We start from the raw sequence: 21,947 nt of genomic DNA, 5'->3' as shown, positions 1-21,947 counted from the left end.
CGAGCCGGGTGGGGTCCATCTGGCATCAGAGTCATGGCCGGGCACTCATGCCATGTGCTCCCACCTGAGCCCGTGGGAAGGTCCTGCCGCCTCCCTTCCTGCCCCAGGTGGGCCTGCGGGTGAACCTAGAGAGGCGGAGGGTGATGAGTGTGGTCAGGGCTCACAACCCAAATGCCTAAGGGGCCCGTCCAGGAGCAAGTGAGTGACCCAGGCCTGATATTTGTCAGAACTAGGAACTCAGGCCCGGCTGCGCTGGGCGGTTGCCACTCGGCCCAGCTGACCTTGGCTGTGCAGAAACCCTGGCCCATGGGAACATCTTCAGGGCTGTCTCTGGACCACAGGCCACCAGGTTGAGGCCTGAGCCCTACTCCACCTCCCACCTGCCACCTGACTCCTTTCACCTGGGGGCCATGGACCCTTGGCCTGGATATGTCCAAGGACAGATGATTCACTGTCTCCTAAGCACACTCAGAGGGAGGGTTGAGGTCCCTGATCTATACACGCAGGGCTTCCCCACTGAAGCTTCCAACCAGGATAAATCCAGTGTCACTTCTACATGGTGACCTGTCACCCATCTTCACATCATCTTCATGTCTCCCGTCTCAACCCTGAGTCTCCGACTTTCCAGGTTAAACATCCCCAATTTCTTCAATGTTTTCCCTTATGTGGAGCCTGACCAATTTCCCCTCGGCCCCTCCACCCACCCCAACACTGGCCTCCCCATCCCTTCTCTGCCCAATTCCCCAGCCCCATTCTCAGTGGATGCTTAACAAATGAGTCCAGTAGACACCAGGACTCAGTTGAGCCCAGGGAACCAGCAGTGCCCTCCAGTCCAGGGCTGGCTTTGGAAAGACCTGTACGTTCACGGGGCTCTGGCAGAATGAACTACGCCACAGGGACGCGATCACCTCCTGCCCCGTCACCCTGAAGGCATCAAGGGGAATCTGGGGTGTTTGGAAAGGACAGTCTAAAGTGGCCCTGCCTCTCTGAGCTCACCTGGGTCACCTCTGACTCAGACCTGTTTGCAGCTGGAATGAGGAAGGGATTGGAAAGGGCGCCCGCCACTCTCAAACCCCGTAGCCTTCCCTCCTTCCCTCCTTCCCTCTCTCCTCCGCCCACAGCCCAGCCCGAATGGAGAAAAGAGCTTCTATGCAGGGAAAGGATTCTCTACCCTGACCTGCTAACTGTCTTCAGGTACACATCCCGCCCCTGCTCCCCAGAGCCCGGCCGCATCCAAAGATCTTGGGAGATGAGGATGCAGCCCAGTCTGGTTCCAGGAGTGGTACGAATGCTGCCTGCTTCCTGCCCAGCGTGCTGCGGGCTGAGCCTGGCTCTGCGCCCAAGAACCTTACTCACTCGTGGAACAATTTCTCCTCTATACGGAAAGAACATATGCTTTTCCTGCTGGGGGTTGAGAGGGTTTGAGTAGCTTTGCTGAGATGTGGAGGAAAAGGCAAACGCTGGTCTGGGCCCAGCACCCTGAGTTCAAGCGATGTGCTGTGTTTCCTGGCAGGAACTCTGGCCTCTGTTCCCAGGTGCTGGGGAGCCCAGGGGATGCTGTTGGGGACCTGAGTTTAGGGCACTAAGCTGGTCCCTCGCTCAAGACTGGACATCCTCACCTCTTCATTGCCCTGCCCATCCCCCAGTGTTCAGGGCTCGGACAGAGGGAGAGGGATACAGACCCCGCCCTGCCAGCCAGTCCCAGCCCTGCTCCCGAGGTGTCCTCCAGTGGAGGCGGGAGCAGTTCTGCTTGACGGACCCCCACCCAAGACCCTCTGTCTGGAGGAAGAACTCGCGCTGATGGGGAGCTGGCAGGGCCTGGTGGTTCAGAGCTAACTGCATTCGGGACTCAACTAGTGTCTACCAAAAGGAGCAGTAGATTTTTAATAATTGGAAGCCCAGGAGACCATTTGGAAGGATACCAGAGACTGGCCGGAGGTGCAGCTGAGGGAAAGGCAAGACCTGGCTGGCCAAGGGTTGGAGGCCAGGCCCCGGTGCAGTGGTTTCTGGGCTGGGAGGTCCTGAGTACTAGCCCCGCTGAGGTTCTGGTTCCTGATCTGTAGACTGGGGATAATAATAACCCTCTCAGGGTTAGTGTGAGGATCAGAGACAATGAAGTGAAGGGCCAGGCACAGAGGGGCGCCCAGTGAAAGGCAGCCTTGAACGAAGATGCACCACGGCTTTGCTCGGGGTGGGGGTGGGGATGGGGGCTGAGGACTGGTGGCCAGTGAGGGTGGGGGAGGGCACCAGGTCTGGAAATGCTTGGTGGAAGATGACACCTTTATCCCAGCTCTGTCATGCCTGCCCCTGAGGCTGTGATTGGAAAAAAACACTCCAACTACACAAATTGTGCTGCCTGGTGTATTGCTAGGACCCCACGTTTTGCCAGTTTGGGCTGCTATAACAGAACACCCTAGGCTGGGCAGCTTAAATAACAGACATTTTCTTCTCACAGTTCTGGAGTCTGGGAAGTTCAAGATCAAAGTGCCAGCAGATCCAGTGTGTGGGGAGGGCTGTCTGCCTGGTTTACAAGCAGTTGTCTTCCTGCTGTGTCCTCCCCGTGGTGGAGACAGAGAGATCATCTCTCCTACTTCTTCTTATAAGGGCACTAATCCCATTCATGTGGGCTCCACCCTCATGACCTAATTTCCTCCTAAAAGCCCCACCTCCTAATATCCTCACATTGGGAAGTTAGGCTTGAATGTATGAATTTTGGAGGGACACAAACATTCAGTTCACAGCACTCAGCATTAGGATAAAGTCACTACTGAGTTTGAAATTCTGGTGGAAAATCATTTCAACTCGGGTCCAGAGGCCAGGCCAAGAACCAAAAGGATCAGAATTTTTGGTCAGATTCTGCCAATAAAAAGCTCTTTGTCCTTAGGTAAAGCTCTTTGTCCTTTGGCATCTGCTATGTGCCAGGCATACTGTAGCATCTCTCAGTTTAAAACAAAACAAGAGGCTCTGAGGCGGGAGCGGGAGCGGGGGTGTCAGCGTCGGGCCCAGCGGCTGGAGGTCAGACTCACCACACACACTGCTCTCTTTTGAAAGGGTAAGAAAAAGAAGAGGAAGAGAGAGAAACTACAGTAATCTACATCAGTTTTATGATGGCAGACATCCAGCTTCATTTGATGACACATCCAGCACCAAGCAGTCTTTCTGTCACATGATACTGAAACTCCCACCAGGTGGAAGAGGTTAACTGTCTGCTGCTCACAAGCACGGAGACCCCAGACCGGTTGGAACCTAAAGTTTGATGATCTTGACTCCTGATTACCTCACCACCAGCCTATCAGAAGAATGTCCATGAGCGGATCACACACCCCCAAACCCCCCTCCCTCACCCTGTCTTTAAAATCTTTTCCCTGAAAGCCTTCGGGGAATTTGGGTCTTTTAAGCACTAGCTGTCCTGGCCTCCTTGCTTGATGCCCTTCAGTGAACGCTGCACTTTCCTTCATCAGAACCCAGGGTCAGTAGATTGGCTTTACAGGGTGTGGGCTGGCAGACCCAAGTTTGGTTCAGTAACATCTTCAGGTGAGAGCAGTTGACGTGCCACGGTTTGGAATCATTAGCCTGGATCAGAATCACCTGAAGGGCTTGTTAAGTCCCAGAGTAATGGGCGTCACGTGCAGAGCCTTTGATTCAAAATAAATAGGTTGGGGGCGGAGCATTTGCTCTTCTAACAAGTTCCTCAGGGAGGACGGTGCTGCTGGTGTAAGGACCACGCTTAGAGAACAGCGGAACAAGAGAGGTTAGTGCTTATAAAGATTTCTATATTATCCAACTTCAGCTACTAGCAACCTAGGACCAATCTTGCTTTATGTATATCCCTACCCTGTCCTCCTCAGCAAATTGTTTTGAAATGAATATCAGAAATTGTTATTTTGTTTGTAAATATATCAGTACTTATCTCTAAAATATAAGAACGTTATTTTCTTCATTGTTTTATGTTAATATATAGAAATGCGATTGATTTTGTGTGTTTGATTTGATTGTGTGTTTATCTTGTATTGTGTGACCTCACAGAGCTGGCTTACTTATTCTTGTTTTTTTCTTTTGGTGATTACTTGGGTTGGTCTACATAGATAATCATGGACACCTGCAAAGAGAGAGTTTTATTTTTTCCTTTGCTATCTTTGTGCCTTTTATGTCTTTTTCTTGCCTATTGTAGTAGCTGGAACTTCCTGTAGTGAGGCGAATGAGAGTTGTGAGAGCCGTCCTTGCCTTGTTTCCAGTTTTAGAGGGAAAGCTTTGTGTCTTTTGCTATTAAGTAGGATGTTGGTTTTAGTGGGTTTTTTGTTTGTTTTTTGTAGATTTTCTTTATCAAGTTGAGGTAATTCCTCTGTAACTTTCTGAGAGTTTTTATCGTGCTTGATTTTCTCAAATAATTTTCTTTAGCATGTTGGAATTGTGGATTTAATTTGATTTTCAAATGTTAAATCAACTTTGCATAGTGGTTTTTTGCAGAGGGGTCCGTTTGTTTTTTTGTACTGTCTTTGGTGTCAGGATAATACTGGTCTCATAAAATGAGTTGGGAAAACTGCAAAGGAACCTTCAAATTTGGCCATGGCATGGTAATTAGTGACCGGAGAGCAATGTAAATGATTAGAACAAAACTTTCACTAAGTTTTGGAATTAACATGAGGTTGAATATGGTCACTGTCAATATTATGAAAATTATTTTTGTTAAAATGAGCCTAAGCTGCGATTGAGTGAGAGATTTTAGTAAATATAAGTGAGTTTGTATTGAAGAGAAGCAGCCAGTAAAGATGAAGACTGTGGAGTAACCCAGATTAAAGACAAGCACCTGGGAGTACTAAGTGGAAAAGAACCAGATTTGTAGGTAGAAAGATGTTTGTGGTTTTTTATTGGTGTTGTGGGTTTGGCTCACACTGGCTCAGGAGGGCCCACTGTTAAAATTTCAGGAAGTTTGCAAGACAGTTGACTTCACGTTGGTAGTTTAAAATTAACCAGAGTAGGAGTATTTACTCTATGGAAATTGGAAAATAGTACAAATCAGGATTTGAACTTCCCGTCACTGCCAGAGCCTGTTTTAAATATTTCCCAGCATATCTCTGATTAGAAGACTCAGCTGATGGAAACACTATCAAATTAGATAAAACATTTAACATGAAGTTTACAATTGTAATTGTCTCTATATGATGGTAAATAAGTCTCTAAAATTTCACCTTTAAAAGCAACAAACTGATGTGTATGTACCAAACACATGCCAACTAAGTACTGGGAGGCTTGGGGAACTGGTATAAATTTTAGTAACATTTAGATATGTGGTTTAGGATTTGATTTCTTTGTGAAAGCATCATAAGGAAACAGAGCTATATGTATATTTTTAAATGCAAAAACTGTGTTAGATGATGCAAAAATTGGCTATATGATTGATGCCAGTACTGCAAGTACTGCAAGAGCCTAGATAAAATTGTTTAATACAAGAAAGGAAAACAAATGTTGTATTTCTAAATAAAAATGTTTTATGTAATGTTATTTAAGATAGTTGTATATAATTGTACTAACAATTATCAGTAGATTTTTTTTTTTAAGATTTATTGATTGATTGATTGATTGATTGCTTGCTATGTTGGGTCTTCGTTTCTGTGCTAGGGCTTTCTCTAGTTGCGGCAAGCGGGGGCCACTCTTCATCGCGCTGCGCGGGTCTCTCACTATCGTGGCCTCTCTTGTTGCGGAGCACAGGCTCCAGACGCGCAGGCTCAGTAGTTGTGGCTCACGGGCCTAGTTGCTCCGTGGCATGTGGGATCTTCCCAGACCAGGGCTCGAACCTGTGTCCCCTGCATTAGTAGGCAGATTCTCAACCACTGCGCCACCAGGGAAGCCCTATCAGTAGATTTTTATTTCGTCTAAGTTCCTCAGTGTTCATATATTCAAACTGATGCAAAGACTTTTTAAAAAAATATTTAGATTTGGAAAATAAAGTATCACATTATTTTCAAGTTTCCTTTATAATTAGGAATGCATGCTGTATTGTACAAAAAGGATCATGAATAAATTGTATTTTTAAACCTGAAAAAAAAAACAAAAAAAAAAACAAGAGAAAACCCTCGATTCTACGCCCTCCCAGCTATTGTCCTTTGCACGCTTTCTCCACAAGCATCCTGAACACCATCTACACCCCCCCCCTCCATTTTCTCTCCTCTCATTTGCTCTAACCACGGCTCTGACTTCTGTTCCCACCTCTCCCACCTCTTCACCTCTCTGAGCCTGTCTCAAGCAAGCAGAATCTCGGAGACACTCTCCAGGCTTTACACCCCTCCAGCATGGCACTCTCAGGGGCCTCCTCAGAGAGTGGTTGTGGGGATGAAATGACTTACCAGTGCCTGGCTCACGGCAAGTGCTCGAGAGACAGTAGCCAAAGTGTGATGATGAAGCTGTTCTTCACTCAGTACTTATTTGTGGAGCATCTCCTGTGTGCTGAGGGCTAGCTTGGGCTCTGGGGAGTCAAGGCGGAAGAAGAGCTGGCTGTCCCCCAGGCTGCTGGCTGGGTTTCCCTCTCTCTCTCTCCTCCTCACTCTCCTGTGAGATCCTTGAGGTCAGGGCTGCTCCACCGCTCATCTCATTATTCCCAGAACTTGCCACAGGCCCTGGTGCTCTGCCAGGGAGTGAGGAGGTGGATGGAGTGATGGAAGGAAGGAAGGACGGAGGGATGAATCCATTCTCAGCCGGCACTGGAATAAGAGGTCTCGTGTCTGACCTAAACATCCTTTCCTCCTTAAGCTGCCCCACCCGACAGAGCTCCTCTCCTTCCCTCAGCGAGCACACATCACACAGCCCAGCGCAGCGTGAGGACCAAGTAACACAGTGGCCGACATTTCTCAAGGGCTCGCTCGGCACCAGGCACAGTTCTAGGTGCTTCCCACGTATGATCTCATGTATAGAAGATGCTATTATTCTGCTCATTTATGATGAGGAAGCTGAGGTACAGGGAGGTTGAGTAACTTGACCAAAGTCATACAGAGATTAAGTGTTAAGTCTGGGCCTGGAATCACATTAGGGGAGAAGATGCTTGGGAATTCCTCACCGTGGAGGGGAACTGACAAATCCAATCTCCTTCTGTAGCAGCACAAGTCCCATCCCTGGCTTGGAGAGGAAAGTATCCCAGGACAATGGGTGAGTGAGGGTCAGCACTCAGGGAGCCTGGCTTTCAGCCCCAGACACTGCAAAAGGGAATTTAACCAATATTTATTGGCATCTGCTATGTGCAGTGCATGTTGTAGCGTCTCCTAGTTTAAAACAAAACAAAAGCAAACCCTCGATTCTACATCCTCCCAGCTATTGTCCTTTGCACGCTTTCTCCACAAGCATCCTGAACACGATCTACACACCCCTCTCTCCATTTCCCCTCCTCTCATTTGCTCTAAGCCCAGCTCTGACTTCTGTTCCCACCTCTCCATGGAAACCGCTCTCACCAGGTCACCAGTGAGTACCATGCTGGCAACTCAAGATGTATTTCCCTTCTCATCACTAGACCTCTCACCATCATTCACCTGGGTCAGGAAACCCTTCTCTGGAGTGATTTTCCTCCTGCTGCTCAGCCTCTCCTCTGTCTTTCTCCCCCTCCTCCTCCTCCTCTCCCATCGTCTGAGTGTCTCAGGTCCTCAGGACTTGGGCCCAGGCCACCTCTTCTTTGTGTGCCTTCTTGTCCTCGTCCAGTCCAGTGGCTTTAAGAGTCCACTCAGTCGACAAATGTTATTGTGCCCCGAGTGTGTGCCAGGCACTGTTCTAGGCACTGGACAGAGAGCAGAACAGAACCAATAGTTCTGCCCTCAGGGAACTTACACTCTAGTACAGGAGATGGAGAATATGCAAACCATATATATTATATCAGGTCTCTGCGTGATAAATGCCATGAAAAAGGGAAAACAGGTGAAGAGAGGGTTATTGGAGTGTGGAGAGTGGGCAAGGCGGCTATTTATATGGGTGGACAGGGCAGGCTGCTCTACTTATGTGACATTTAAGAAGATACTGAATGAAGTGAGTATGATGAAAGTTCCCCTATTTGTGCTTCCAGAGCTGATCTCTATAGAGATCCAGAGCTGATCTCTATTGAGATCCAGAGTCATATCCAACTGCCTCCTGATCTCTCCCCCTGGATGTCTCAGGACACCTCACACTCACCATGTCCAATCCCATCTCTTGAATCGCCCTGCCCCCGACAACACACACTGATCCTTCCTCATCTTTCCATCTCGGTCAGTGGCACCACTTTCACAGATGCTCTTCACAACACACTTGTGAATCCACCCACTCTTCTTCCTCTCTAGAGCCGCCACCTGGTCCAGATCCATCCATCCCCTCACCTGCACTCCTGCCATAAGCTTCTAGCTGATTCCTCTATTTCCATTCTTTCCCTCAATGTCTGCTTTGGAATGAACTCAATCTAAGATAGTTGGACGGCTTCTCTTAGGATGAAACACAAACTCCGAAACATCACCGCCAAAGCCCTGCCAGCTCTGAGCCCTTTCTACCTCTACAGCCTAATCACTTCCCTCTCTCCAGCCACTGAGAGCTCTTCCAATTCCTCTTTGTTATCTCAGGGCCTTTCCCCTTACATGCCTAACCTGCCCCCCATCCCTGAACTGAGACCAGAGAACAGCCTGGCACATGGTAGTACTCTGCTCAGTCAATGCCACTCTAGACCTCAGTTTCCTCATCCAGAAAATGGAGATAATAGCATCTACTTTCAGACATGAAGTTTCTTGATTTCACGCTACAGAAAACATCTCTGGTAACTTATGCAGAGAACAACAGTACGAGAAGGATTCTGAGTAGCTTGAAAAATTATTAGGGAGGGACCAGGCTCAGACCAGGAAGGAGGGGTGCTGGCCAGCCAGGGCACAGCCAAGGGCAGCTGGTTCAGGCACCGTGGCCATGGAAGCACACACTGGATGCTACTGTGGGCCCCAGCAGAAGGAATTCTGATCTGACCTGGTGTCTGTCTATCACTTGCTCCTTAAGTGTGTGTCCAGGTCCCACTTGTGTGGCAGGTCAAATATTTACCTGGCCTTTTAAGTTTCTTATTGAGGGTGAGGCCCAGTCTCTCACCAAGACTCACACGGTGGGGACATCCTCAAATATGGTGGGAAGTTCAGGTTCTCAGTGGTTCCGCTCCATGGAGGTGTCCATCACACAAGGCCATGGAGTGTTAGGGGGAGTAAATGGTATATAACATGACCCAGTGATTCTCAAATATTTCCCCTAAAGGCAGAAGGGATGGAATGTATCCAGGTCAGGAGGTCCAGCCTGGATCTTGAGACTGTAGGCTCGTGTAACGTTCATTCAGCAAACACCTCAATGTGCCAGGCCCTCTTCTCAGCACTGGGAATATTATCAGTGAACAAAGGAGAAGATACCTCTGCTTGGTGGATCTGTATTCTAGTGTTTATCTTTGAAGCCTCATATTTCACTTGAAAGTGAATGTAGAGTTTTGCATTTTATTTTGTAACACGGACATAATAGTATACCCATAACATATCAGGGTTTGTTTCAATACGATAGTAATGGCTTCCTACTAATGGGCTACTGGCTGTGCTGCCCCATTTGCCTGAAGATACAGAAAACTGTGTCTTTATGTGTCTATGTCTGAGCAAGTTCTGGTTGACACCCAGAACAAAGCTTCAAACGAGTGTGTGGGAGGGGAGAAGAGAAAGCTGGGGTGCCAGGGCCCTGTGGTAGGGGGGCAGAGAGTGAGAGAGATGATGGAAGGACCTGGGGCCCTGCCAGCCTCTGCCAGGGTCCAGATACAGAATATTCTGGAAGTGCCTCCTTCTGCCTGCTGCAGCAGAAAGAACCACAGGCTTTCTTTTAAGGGATTCGAACAAGGAATGATCCCAGACTAGCAGCAGTGTGTTACTGGGGGCAGTGGTCTGGGCTGATGGGCAGCTGGTCCCAGCTCAGCACGGACTTGGACCACTGCGGTCACCAGGTGGCCTGAGGGATGCCGTGCTGCTGGTAGCAGTGGGCAGCTGGGAGCCCAAGGGATAGGCGGGCTGCAGCCGGGACAAGGGGAGTGACTTCCCTTGGCAGTAGTGCTAAGAGGGTGTCATTGGCCCTAAGGCTTGTCAGGGCCAATGTAAGGAGGGAAGGAGGCCCAGAGAGACCCACACTCCCACCCCATGAGCAGCCTGGTTGCCCAGATGGGTGGTTTTGGAGAACTTTGTTTCCTGAGGAAGTTCACTCTCCTTCCAGGCAAAGCACTGGACTGCTTTATGGGACACGGATGCTGGTTGGAGTGGAGGTGAGGGGATGGGCTTGATCTGAGCATCCAACCCCATCTCCCCACCCCTGGTCAGAAGCAGACCCAGAAAAGACCAACTAGGACAGACCCTCACCAGCCCAGCCTGGCTCCAGAAGAGACCTCAGATTACAGCTCGCACGTTTTGTCAGCTAAGAAAGGGGGTCCATGAGGACTTGGGCCGCAGTTGGGCTGTCATTGACACAACAATTATAAGAAGTCACATGTGTCGTGCTCACTTCAGGTCAAGCATTGCTCTGGATTCATTTGTTCCTCCCAGCAGCCCTATGAACTATGTACTTGCCGTCCCCATTTTCACAGGCACAGAGAGGTTAACTGGCCCAAGATCACACAGGTAGTAAGTGATCGAGCTGGGATTTGAACCCAGGCATGTGGCTTCAGGATCTTAAACCCTGCTTGGTATTGACTTTGTACCTTAAACCCAAGAAGAAGAGAGCAGCCAATATTGTTTCAGCACCAGCTATCTTACCATGTGATTTAATACCTAATTTCATTTCATCTTCAGGGATATTATTATTGTCATTCACATTTTATAGATGACGAAACTGAGACTCAGAGACTACATTGTGTATTCTGCTCACGGTCACAGAGCAACACCTGACAGAGCCTGGATATGAATACAAGTCTGTCTCACTACAAATCTCAGCACATAATAAAACCTCAGTAAATGCTGAGCCCTTTCCCTCTTCTCTTGGGTCCAGGAGTCATCTCCTGGCTCCTGTGTGTCCTGGTCTGGCTGCAGTGCCCCACCCAGAGGTCCTGCAGCAGCGATCCCATCTCAGCCAGACCACTTCCTGTTGGCAAGCCAGCCAGAAAACTCCAGAGTGTGGAGACCTCAGACGGGCTGATGAAGCATGGCTGACTCTCCTCTGACCACATGCATCTCTACAGGCACCTTCGGACAGAAGCCAGCTGCACAGACAGGGCGACATGGATTGGCGGCCAGCAGCTGGTCCTGAGGAGGGCAGCCAGGAGCCCAAGGCCACAGGACAGAACAGACCCTCTTCTCTCCACTCAGAGGTGGATTGAGGAAAGCCAGCTCCGTGATTTTTCCAAGAAGCTGTTCCAGAGCCAGAGAACGGGAACCTCTCCACCCCGGTTCTGTTCAGCAGCTCAGGCCACAGTCTAGGGCTGGCGTCAGCTGGAGTCGTCCCTGCATAGAGCAGGTTCTGGCTGGCCAGCTGATGAGGGCTGCCTCTGGCCGCTGCCCCAAGAGACAGCAAGCCCAGGCCAGGCAGGGTGCAAGGAAAGGGCTTGAGGCTTGGGCAGTGGGGGGGCTTCTCCAACAACTGTGTATGCTAAAAGGCAGCGGGAGGCCCTGGCCACTCAGCATGTGGGCTTGGGTGCCACAGAACCCCCTCCCCAGACCCCTGGGCCCAAGTCACCTCCCATCCCTCTGCCTTTGGAGATAGGCATATGCGGGCATCTCTTAGCTCCTCCCCCAGCCTGTCCATCAAGGTTGCAGGGAATATGGAGACCAACTGGCCAACTCTCCTTCCCCTGACCCTTCTTATCCTAGTGGTATATTTTTCAAACTTAAATTTTATTTTCTTATAATGGTAATATATTTATGTGGCTCAAAATTAAAATGTCCTAAAAAGCCACACATTGAGAAACCTGGCCTCTGCCTGGGGCTCCATCCACTCTGCCCTCAGCTGTCCTCCCCGCACAGGACCAGGTAACTCCCCACTGCACTCATGGGAGTCCTTCCCATGCTTCCTGATGCAAATCAAGCATATACAGGTATATTTATTTTTATTTCTCCCCCTTTTATTACATAAAAATAGCATACTAGACATTGTATTGTATCTTACTGTTTTGAGTAAATATATCCTGGAGATATTTCCTTATCAGTATTTGGAGAGCATCCTCTTTTTTCCAGCTGTATAGTACTGCCTCTTCTGTCTGTACCTTGGTTTATGAACCAGCATCCTAAAGATGAGCAATGGCTGTGTGCAATCTTATTTTGAAATGAGGTCTTGGGCGGAGCTTGATTCGCGCCAGGCTGCTCAAGGTAGAGAAGGTGGTGGGTGAGGCCAACACCCTACTTGCTACCCCACTGCCTCACCAGAACCCTAGCGCTCCAGACCACGATTTTAGCCCAATCTGCTCACCTTATGGGTGGGAAACTGAGGCTCAGAGCAGGGAGTAGACTCATCTGTGGTCATGAGTTACCCTGGGGCAGAATTGGAACTAGAAACCAGATCTCTTGGGCTCTTCCCTCCAGACTACTCACGGTTCATCCCCAGGGGGACCAGACCAGGGCAGTGGTGCCACTTGACTGGAGTCAGAGCAGATGTGACTGTGGACCCAGCTGTGAACCCCAGATCTGCCTCTCTCTCGCTCTGGCCTTCCGACTCCTCTTTCATTATTTGGAATCAGCCCCTTTGTACTCCCAGCAGGAAAGAGCTCAGGGAAGAGGCAGGGTTGGGAGGGGACCAGGGGTCTCTGGCACCCCCTCCCCCATCTTGGAGATGAGGAAACTGACTCACCCAGCAGTGAGTGACCTCCTCAGGGTGACGTGGCAGGTTTGTGGCAGAACTAGGGTGGATGGGGCACAAGCCCAGCCTGGAGGACGCTGCTGCCACACTTGTAACAGGCAGCGTGGGGCAGTGGAAAGGCAGCCGGCCTGGGAACCAGGAAACCTGGGCCCTGTCTTTGATTCTGCCAGACACAGGGTGACTCTGGACAAGTCCTGCCCTCTCCCTGGGGTCCAGCCGCACCTCCTCTATGGCAAGAGGGTTGGACTAAGCAGAGGACCTTTAAGCTTTCTTTTGAACACCAAAGTGAGTGGACTAGACCTTGCCTTGGAATTGTGACAAATGACCCTTAACTTCCACCAAAAAGGAAGGATGGAGTAGCTGCCCTCATGAACCATGAGGCTTGAGTAATGGGCACCTCAAGTGAGCCCTTTCCTTGGCAATTCTTTTACTAAACCACAGAGGCATTGCCAACCTCCTGGGAAATGTGCTCCCAGGGTTGAGTTCAATTTCATTCAGGAAAATATAAGAATATGAGATTCTTGCACCCAGACTTGGGGAGGTCAATGCATACTTGCTTTTGTGGATTAAAAATTAGTCAATAGTCAACCTAAGAAAGAAATGGAAAATTTTATTCTAGCTAACCTGAGGATTGTAAATGGGGAGACAGTCTCTCAGGAAGCTCTGAGAACTGTTCTGAAGAGGTAAGGGGGGAGGCCAGTATGTATGTGACTTGGGGGAAGGGTTACATGCAACCAAGCACACAGCTTGGTAGAAGGTTACTGTTGTTTGCAAGAAGCAGATATCTTAGTTAACAGTTTTAGTGTTTTTCTAAGTATGGGAAGATGCAAGAAACTAGGTTCATAAAAATATCTGATGAAAATGTCTAACTATCTGAGGGCCAGTTCTGCCAGTTTTCCCAGATCACAAAGTGTTTGATTCTGATACTTGTCCTGAATTCCCTTTAGGGTGGATTGTAGGTCAGTGACTGCAGTGGCAAATGACTTGATTCTTGTAGAGCTGGGTGGTGGGCAACATTCCTTTTTTTTTTTAAATTTAATTTAATTAATTTATTTTTTATACAGCAGGTTCTTATTAGTTATCTATTTTATACATATTGGTGTGTATATGTCAATCCCAACCTCCCAATTCATTCCACCACCCCCACCCCTCCACTGCTTTCCCCCCTTGGTGTCCATACGTTTGTTCTCTACATCTGTGTCTCTATTTCTGCCTTGCAAACCAGTTCATCTGTACCATTTTTCTAGATTCCACATATATGCAGTAATATATGATAGTTGTTTTTCTCTTTCTGACTTACTTCACTCTGTATGACAGTCTCTAGGTCCATCCACGTCACTACAAATGACCCAATTTCGTTCCTTTTTATGGCTGAATGATATTCCATTGTATACAGGTACCACATCTTCTTTATCCATTCGTCTGTTGGTGGGCATTTAGGTTGCTTCCATGACCTGGCTATTGTAAATAGTGCTGCAATGAACATTGGGGTGCATGTGTCTTTTTGAATTATGGTTTTCTCTGGGTGTATGCCCAGTAGTGGGATTGCTGGGTCATATGGTAATTCTATTTTTAGTTTTTTAAGGGACCTCCATAGTGGCTGTATCAATTTACATTCGGTGGGCAACATTCTTTATTACACAATCCCCTCCATTTTGGTCTTAATTTTGACCAAGGTTTGAGGGCATTTCCTGACCATTTTGTCCCAGGAATGCTGATTCCTAGGTCAGCTGAGGATTTCACTGATAGACCAGTCAATGTGCTATTACTCATCTAGTCCTGGTAACAGTAGCCAAGTGCCTCTGGACCACGTGTCTTACTAGTCTGTCAGCTCCAGGAAATGGTTCCCTCCTGTTGCTTCTTCCCATATCTAGAGTCACACTATTACAGTCATGGCTCTTATAGACTATACATCAGGTCAATCGTTTCAACTCACCTGGTCATCATTATTTTTATCGGAGGCTTAGTCACACATTTGTTAATGCGAGAAAAAATAATCTTGTAAAAAAGGCAGAGTTCAAATAATATAGCCTGTGACATTAATCAGATCATAAGTAAGTAGTGTTATCTTCTAAGGAGTTATGTGGCTGGGGCCAGAAAAAGAAAAATTCATCTTTACGGTGGAGCAGGTATTTCTGCCCTTGGGGAGGTCTGGTTAAGGCACAGTGCAGATGCACAATGCACACCAGAAGGGAGGGAGGAGGCCCAAATGGGCAGAGAAAATTTTTATGTTGAAATTTTTCTTGTCTTGCCTTAAAATACGAATTTTATTTCATTGCTTCTTAAGATTTTTCTGCCATAGGTATTGCCTCCTGGGAGCCCTCCCCCTCCACCTAACCTGCCACTGGGTGAAGATCACATGCTTCACCCCAGGACTGGAGTGAGTGGCAGCACTGAGGGTCCTTCCCCTGTTTCTCCCCCAGAGCTCTGCTTGCCTGGCCCCTCTGGCCCTGGTGACACAAGGATGCTGGGCTCTGAGCCTTTGTGGCTGAGCTTAATCGAGGAAGAAGTCTTGGTGTGACTTCCAGGTCACCAGTTACTGCAAAGGGCTGCTGGTCTCAATGCACGCATGCACACAGACACACGCACGTGTGCCCACACACACACAGCATGCACACAGACACACACCTTTAAACAGAGGCATCCAGGAGCTGGCAGGGCCCCTTTAAGAGCTAGGGGACAGGATATTGGACATTGGGGTGGGGCCTGACCTCTCCTTTCCTAAGGCTGGGCCACTCCATAGGCTCTGGCTGAGGTGAGGGCAGGAGATGGTGGAATGATGGTGGCACAGAAAGGGCGGTTTGGGTGAGGAGGGAAATCAGCTGGGCTGCCTCTGAGCTCTAGGCAAATTTGAGGCAATTAGGATTTGGTGATTTTGTGGGGTTTGTGTTTTTTCTTTCTTTTTATTTAAAAGTTAAAAAAAAAAAAAGAACATTATGGATTTGGGATAAGGGACAAGATTTTTTTCTACTACTGGAAGAAGGAGCTGATGGGAAATGGAAGTCCTGGGGAATTTTTTAAAAATTATATACATTTTATAGGTCACATTATTCATGAGTCCCAGAGAAGCAGAAAGCAAGAGGCACAGAGAAATACATTCAAGCAGTGCAGTTTGACTGTGGCCGCAGCAACGCCCACCCCCCAACCCACCTGCCCAAGAAAATTTGAAAAGAAGCTTCCCCGTTACAAAAAGGATCACCCAGTAATTTTTGCCCTCCTGACCCTCATTTGCCCTCCTGGTCATCATTATTTTTATCAGAGGCTCAGTCACACATTTGTTAATGCAAGAAACAATAATCTTGTAAAAAAGGCCGAGTACAAATAATAGAGCCTGTGACGTTAATCAGGTCATAAGTAAATAGTGTTATCTTCACCATTTTTCTGAAAAAAGAAAAGAAAAATAAAACACCCAGGCTAATATCACTGTTAAGGCTGGCAGTGGCCGTTTTCTTCTCCCTGCAGAGGCAGGACATGCTGTTTTGAACACTGAGGCAGGAGGGTCACATCGCTGCCCCTCACAAACACTGCAGACATTTGTCTCCAAGACCCTGTGATTTTTTGCCAGGTCCTTTTTTTGATTCCCCAGAGAGTAGCTGGGTTGGAAGGCATACCAACTACCTTTAAGGTGACCTCTAGGCAGTGGGTTTTTGTAAGCCTGGAAAAATTCTAGAGCCAATCTCAGGTGGGGCTGAGCACCAGGTGGGGCCTTAGAATCTAAGGTCACGGCTTTAATCCTCCCGCCCACTGGAAATTACTGACATCCAGAGGGTTTTTTTTTAACTTAAAGGGGAGGTGCACTGTACACCCCCCTCCACTGGAAGAAAGGAGGCCCAGTGCCTAGCTACCCACCCCACACCCCAAACCCGCACACACACACACCAACGAAGGCGCCGCCAGGGGCACAGGCATGCTTTGGCTGTGAGGCCCCTCCGGAGGCCCAGGGTGTGAACAGCTGCACAGAGGGCTGTGTGATGTGGAGTCAGCACCTTAGGAGGTGGGAGGGGGGCGGTGGGCAGAGGAGGAAGAAGCTCAGGGTCCCGATGAATCAGAAGAAGGAAAAGGGGAAGAGGTGGTCAGGACACAGGAGACGAGAAAACAAAGATGACCAGAAAAGGGCCAAAAAGCAGAAAACGTAGAAAAGATGAGGGCAGCAAGAGAAAGAGGCAAAACAGGATCTGGGCAACCACACAAAACAGGAAGGAGACAGAGCAGAAGGAGGGAAGGAAACAGGAAAGAGAGCGAGATGAATGGGGAAGGATGTGAGCAGGGAGCGAGGGGAGCCAGGAAGAGGACATCAGAACTCTGTGTAGAAACTTCCAGTTAGAAGAGGAACCTGGAGCCCCTGGGTTGATACTTAGTCCCTACAAAAGCCTCTTGGGCCAAGTATGCCATGTCGGCTGCATAAATCAGCAGGTTGATGGCTGTCAAGATGGTCACAGCCAGTCGTTGGTCCCAGATGCACGCCAAGGAGGTGAGTCTGTCTCTGCAGCTCCCATTGCTGGACCGTTGGGGCTGGACACCAAACTTCTTATTGAACTTGTAGAGAGGCCAGAGGACCAGGCAGTGGTGTAGAAGAAGATGGAGAGCATAATCTGCCCCGACAGGAAACGGGGAAAGCGGACAGGCAGCTTTTTATCTTCGTCTCAGTCAGACCCCTTCACCATGAAGTTCATGGCCCCCAGGATGAAGCAGATGGGGTACACGGCCACATACCACACCAGGGCCGGCTGGGACTGGTACAGGTAGGGGCTGCCGATGAAGACGAAAATGACACAGGCCACATAGTTCTCCAGCCTCCTGAGCACGCCTGGTAACGTGGGCACACAGTTAGATATATCGCCAGGCCAGACACAGACCCAGGCCACTTCAGTGGCGTAAAGCACAGCAGCCATGAAGGCGAATGTAGTGGCGGCGATGGCGTGGTCCCGGGTGGGCCTGGAGACAAGAACTGGATGTAGGTGATGCGGAAGATGACGGAGGCTGAGAGGCAGACGACGGCGAAGTAAACGGCGTGGGAATAGAGAAGCCGTCCCAGGAGCAAGGGAGGCGGGACTGGAGCCCACAAAACTCCACCATGAAGATGATGTGGGACACAGTGAAGAAGAAGCACCGATGAACGTGCACCAGTTAATTACATCACCCTTCAGAGTGTCCTCACTGGCCACCAGCAAGAGGGGCACGCAAGTGGAGAGCAGCCGCAGCAGGTGGAAGGGGAAGCCCACGATGGGCACGGAGCCCAGGTCTGAGGATGAGCACACGGTAATGGTGATGATCAGGCAGGTCACCGTCACTGGTGTTGTAACCTTGCTTGTTTTACAACCAAAGCCTTGTGAATAGTTAAACACAGCTCTGGGGTTTGATGGACTGCTTCCTGTTTTGCTTTGCCTGCTTTGCTCTGTCTTTGTTCTTCTTTCTCCAGAAATATATGACCACTGACCCCTAGAACACTGACCCTCTGATCTGGACAATGTAAGGACCAGACTCAAGTTTAAAAGCCAGCAAGGCGCCTCGTGGTTAATGTAAAGGTCTCCAAAAGAGAAGAGCAGGGCACCCCCAGCGCGCAGCCTGCAGCTTTTCCTGCTTCCCTTCTTGTATAAATCCGGCTGAAACTTGCATGTAAGGAGTTGGTTCTTTTTGCGCAGTAAACCCCCTTCTCCCCTGGCTGCCGGCTTCCTTAAGATAAAGCTACTTTTCTTCTACCCAACACTTATCTCTCAGTGTTGGCTTCTTCAGCGACAGCCGAGCCTGAGCTGGGTGACAATGTCATGCAGCCGGGCAGGCGTCAGGTCCCCGAGGCTCTGGCCCCTCCACCTCGTCCTGGGGTGAGGAGGGGAGTGCAGCTGGGAAGGTCAGGGCGCCAGCTACTTCTGGCCAGGATCTACAGGCATGTGCCAGAAGCTGCCGAAATTGTTCGTTTCCAGAACTTTCTCTGTCTTTCCCCACTCCTTGCTGACAGCCTGCTTCTGCTTTCTGTTGAGAGAAGGAAACTGGCCTCTGAAGGAGCAGCCGAGCTCTTGAGTGAGTGCAGGGCTGTGCACCCCGGAGCCCCCTTCCCACCCGTTTGGGCATATTCTTTGCCCTTTGGGACTTTGGGCTCAGTTTGGACACTGCAGGAGTGGGTAATGGCTTGTTTATGACTCTGCACCAGTATCTCCCCGAGGGAGAATTTGTTTGTTTGTTTTGAAATCTGTTCTGGGGAGCCAGTGAAGTGGGGTCTACATCCGTCCCTTCTAGAAGTCCACTAGGACGTATCTTGGCAGCCTGGCAAAACTGTAGCTGTGACCTTATAACCAAGAAAAAAAAATTTTTTTTAATTTTTTTGTTTGTTTGTTTTTTTAATTAATTAGTTTATTTTTGGCTGTGTTGGGTCTTCGTTTCTGTGCGAGGGCTTTCTCTAGTTACGGCAAGCGGGGGCCACTCTTCATCGCGGTGCGTGGGCCTCACTATCGCGGCCTCTCTTGTTGCGGAGCACAGGCTCCAGACACGCAGGCTCAGTAGTTGTGGCACACGGGCCCAGTTGCTCCGCGGCATGTGGGATCGTCCCAGACCAGGGCTCGAACCAGTGTCCCCTGCATTGGCAGGCAGATTCTCAACCACTGCGCCACCAGGGAAGCCTGATTTTTTTGTTTTAATGCAGCCTGGCCCATGCATGTTTTCGATTCTGAAGAACGGTGACCCCTGAATGGGTCTCTAAATGACTCCACTATTTTGCAGTTAGAACTGTTTTGTCAAAGATCTGGTAAGTGGGAGGAAATTCCATGTGCAGGCCTTCCTGTTGCTCCATAATAAGGGTTCTTCCAACAAGGGCACTAAATTAATGCCCTTAAAAAAAAGGGAAAACTGCCCTTAAAAAAGGGAAACTACACTGTGAAAAGCCCACCCCCTTTACAGATGGGTCTTTGCAGGCAAGGGAGGAAGAAGAGGGGGTCAGCTTCTTAGGGAATTGAATCCACCCCAGCTGCTGTGGTTCCTATCCTGATGCCTGAAGCAGGGGCTGCCCGGGGTCCCTTCCCCCGGTCTCTGGAAGGAGGAAGAGTTCTAGTGCACCGGGCAGAGCCTCAGCGCCCTCACAGCATGAGGAAGAAACGAGGTCTGGAGTAGTCTCTCCCTTTAAGACCCCACAGGGCGCTCAGTTTGGCCAGAGCGTGTCCCCTACAGGGGGAGGCGGAGGGGTAGGGGGGGTGGATTTCCACTAAGACAGTTCCCTGCAGGAGGTCTGAATGCACAAGGACAGCCAGGTGGCTGTTATTGGTCTTATACTCCGTTTTCCACCTCAGACCTACTAAACTGTAAAAACGCCAATCCTCCATACTGAGATGATCCACAAAAAGTGGTGGAGACGTTCATTAGTACTTTTTTCAACTCACTGCCCAACATGGGCTGATGGTGAGGCGTTGGTGACGATTATGTTGACAGCGATGAACGGCACCTTGTTCTAGGCAAAGCCCAACACTTGTCTCTCAGTATTTGACTTCTTGATTGACGAGCCGCCGAGCCTGAGTTCGGTAACAGTGCCACAAGCTAAGGGGCCTCCAGAAGCTAAAAGAGGAAAGGAAGGACATTCCCCTGGGGCGTCAGAGACAGTAAAGCCCTGCTGACAACTTGATTTCAAAATTCTGGCCTCCAAAGCTGTGAGAGAATAAATTTCTGTTGTTTTAAGCCACCAGGCTTGTGATAATTTGTTGCAGTAGCCCTAGGAGAACAAGATTAATTTCCAGAAATGAAAAATATAATCTTTGTCATATTTTTTTAAAAGTTTCCAGAAAAGCTTGCCGACCTCCTGCCCTAGAGCATATGGGCACATTGATCCAAGGGACCCCTTGTCATAATCCTGTGGTCACCCAGTGTCTGAGACTCACAGAGTATGATTCCCTGATTAGAGAAGGGTGGTCAGTCCAAATGCCCACAGGAGCTGGGAGGGAAGGAGATAAGTAAAGGAGATGGAGAGGACCAAGGCCCAGTGGAGAGGACCAGCTGCATCTGTCGGGGGATGGTAGAAAAGCACAATGCAGTGTGCATGACATGGTCTCATGATTATAATCGGGGGAAAAAAATCTACAGATACGCCCTACAAACGTATGCATATATGTACACACATGTCTAAATATGGTTTCAGAGCACGTGAAATGTGTTGAAGGTTTTATCTGAGGTTGAGGATGTGGATGCTCCCTGGGTGGGGGGCGGGGGTGGACGCGCCTGTGAGCAGGCAGGAAGCCTGGCCACGCTGAAGGGGGGAAACCAGGCACATGAGATATGATCAGAGTCCTGCTTTACGTCACTTATACATGAGAATGAGAAAATATAGAAAATACTAAACAGAGATGAAGAATGAAAAACATTATAACGTAAAGGGCGTAGAAGCTGCTCAGCTCCAGCTACCCCCCCCTCCTAAGGAACGCAGCGCAGTGACACCAGATCTCCTGACGCTTCAAAAGGAGCTGAAAATCTGGATTTTCATGTGACATTAAAACCTGCAGCTACCAAACACTTAGAGAAGAAATAATACCGATTTTACACCATCTCTTCCTGAAAACACTGGGAAGGAAAAACAAACACATCCCTGGGCCACCTCCAGTACAAACTGGCTTGCAAACCCTGATCTGGAGCAAATCAAGCTTGCATGTGCTAATGTCCAGAGTGGGGTCAGGGCCTTCTGGGTCCTGTTTGAGGGGAACAGGCAGCTGGCATGAACTGAGAGGGCCATGTGCCAGGCCCTCTGATAAGCCCTTCTCATTCTTTCAGACATTTAATTGACACAAAGTAGGTATTAAGCCCAGTGCACAGATGGGGAAACTGAGACTCTGTGAAGTAACTTGCCCAGGATCATCCAGCTACGAAGTGTCTCCTCCAGGCCCCACAGGCTCCCTGTAACTCCGAGTGTCCATCTCCCCTCCTCCTTCCTTCCTTTCTCCCAGCCATGACTTTCCCGGCTCACTGTCTTTCGAGTCCAGCATGCCCGGCTGCTGGGCAGGCAGGGCTCAGCCACATCTAGGATGTGCTCTGATTGGGGCACCATTTCCACGCTTACAGATTAGAGTGGAGGAGGGGCTTTTGGGGAAACTCAGGCAAACCTCTTGCTTTACAGGTGGGGGAACTGAGGCCCAGAGAGGGCACATGCCTTACCCAGGGCCACACAGCTGGAACCCCCATGCCTCTCCTTC

General features: G+C 49.2%; 1 pseudogene across 1 annotated transcript; it reads right to left on the bottom strand.

Annotated features, from left to right (window-relative positions):
• Positions 1-10,313: 10,313 nt before the first annotated feature.
• On the bottom strand, positions 10,314-21,740 carry LOC309655632 (myeloid-associated differentiation marker pseudogene; annotated as a pseudogene). The gene is made up of 3 exons: positions 21,722-21,740; positions 17,927-18,028; positions 10,314-17,838 (listed from the first exon to the last, which is right to left on the bottom strand). The product of its transcript is annotated as a myeloid-associated differentiation marker pseudogene (transcript).
• Between the last annotated feature and the right edge of the window lie 207 nt (positions 21,741-21,947).

This window comes from Balaenoptera physalus, assembly GCF_965194825.1.
Source record: "Balaenoptera physalus genome assembly, chromosome: 2".
Classification (NCBI taxonomy): Eukaryota; Metazoa; Chordata; class Mammalia; order Artiodactyla; family Balaenopteridae; genus Balaenoptera; species Balaenoptera physalus.
The sequence above is the reverse complement of the archived record's forward strand: the minus strand, read 5'-3'. Positions and strand labels throughout refer to the sequence as shown.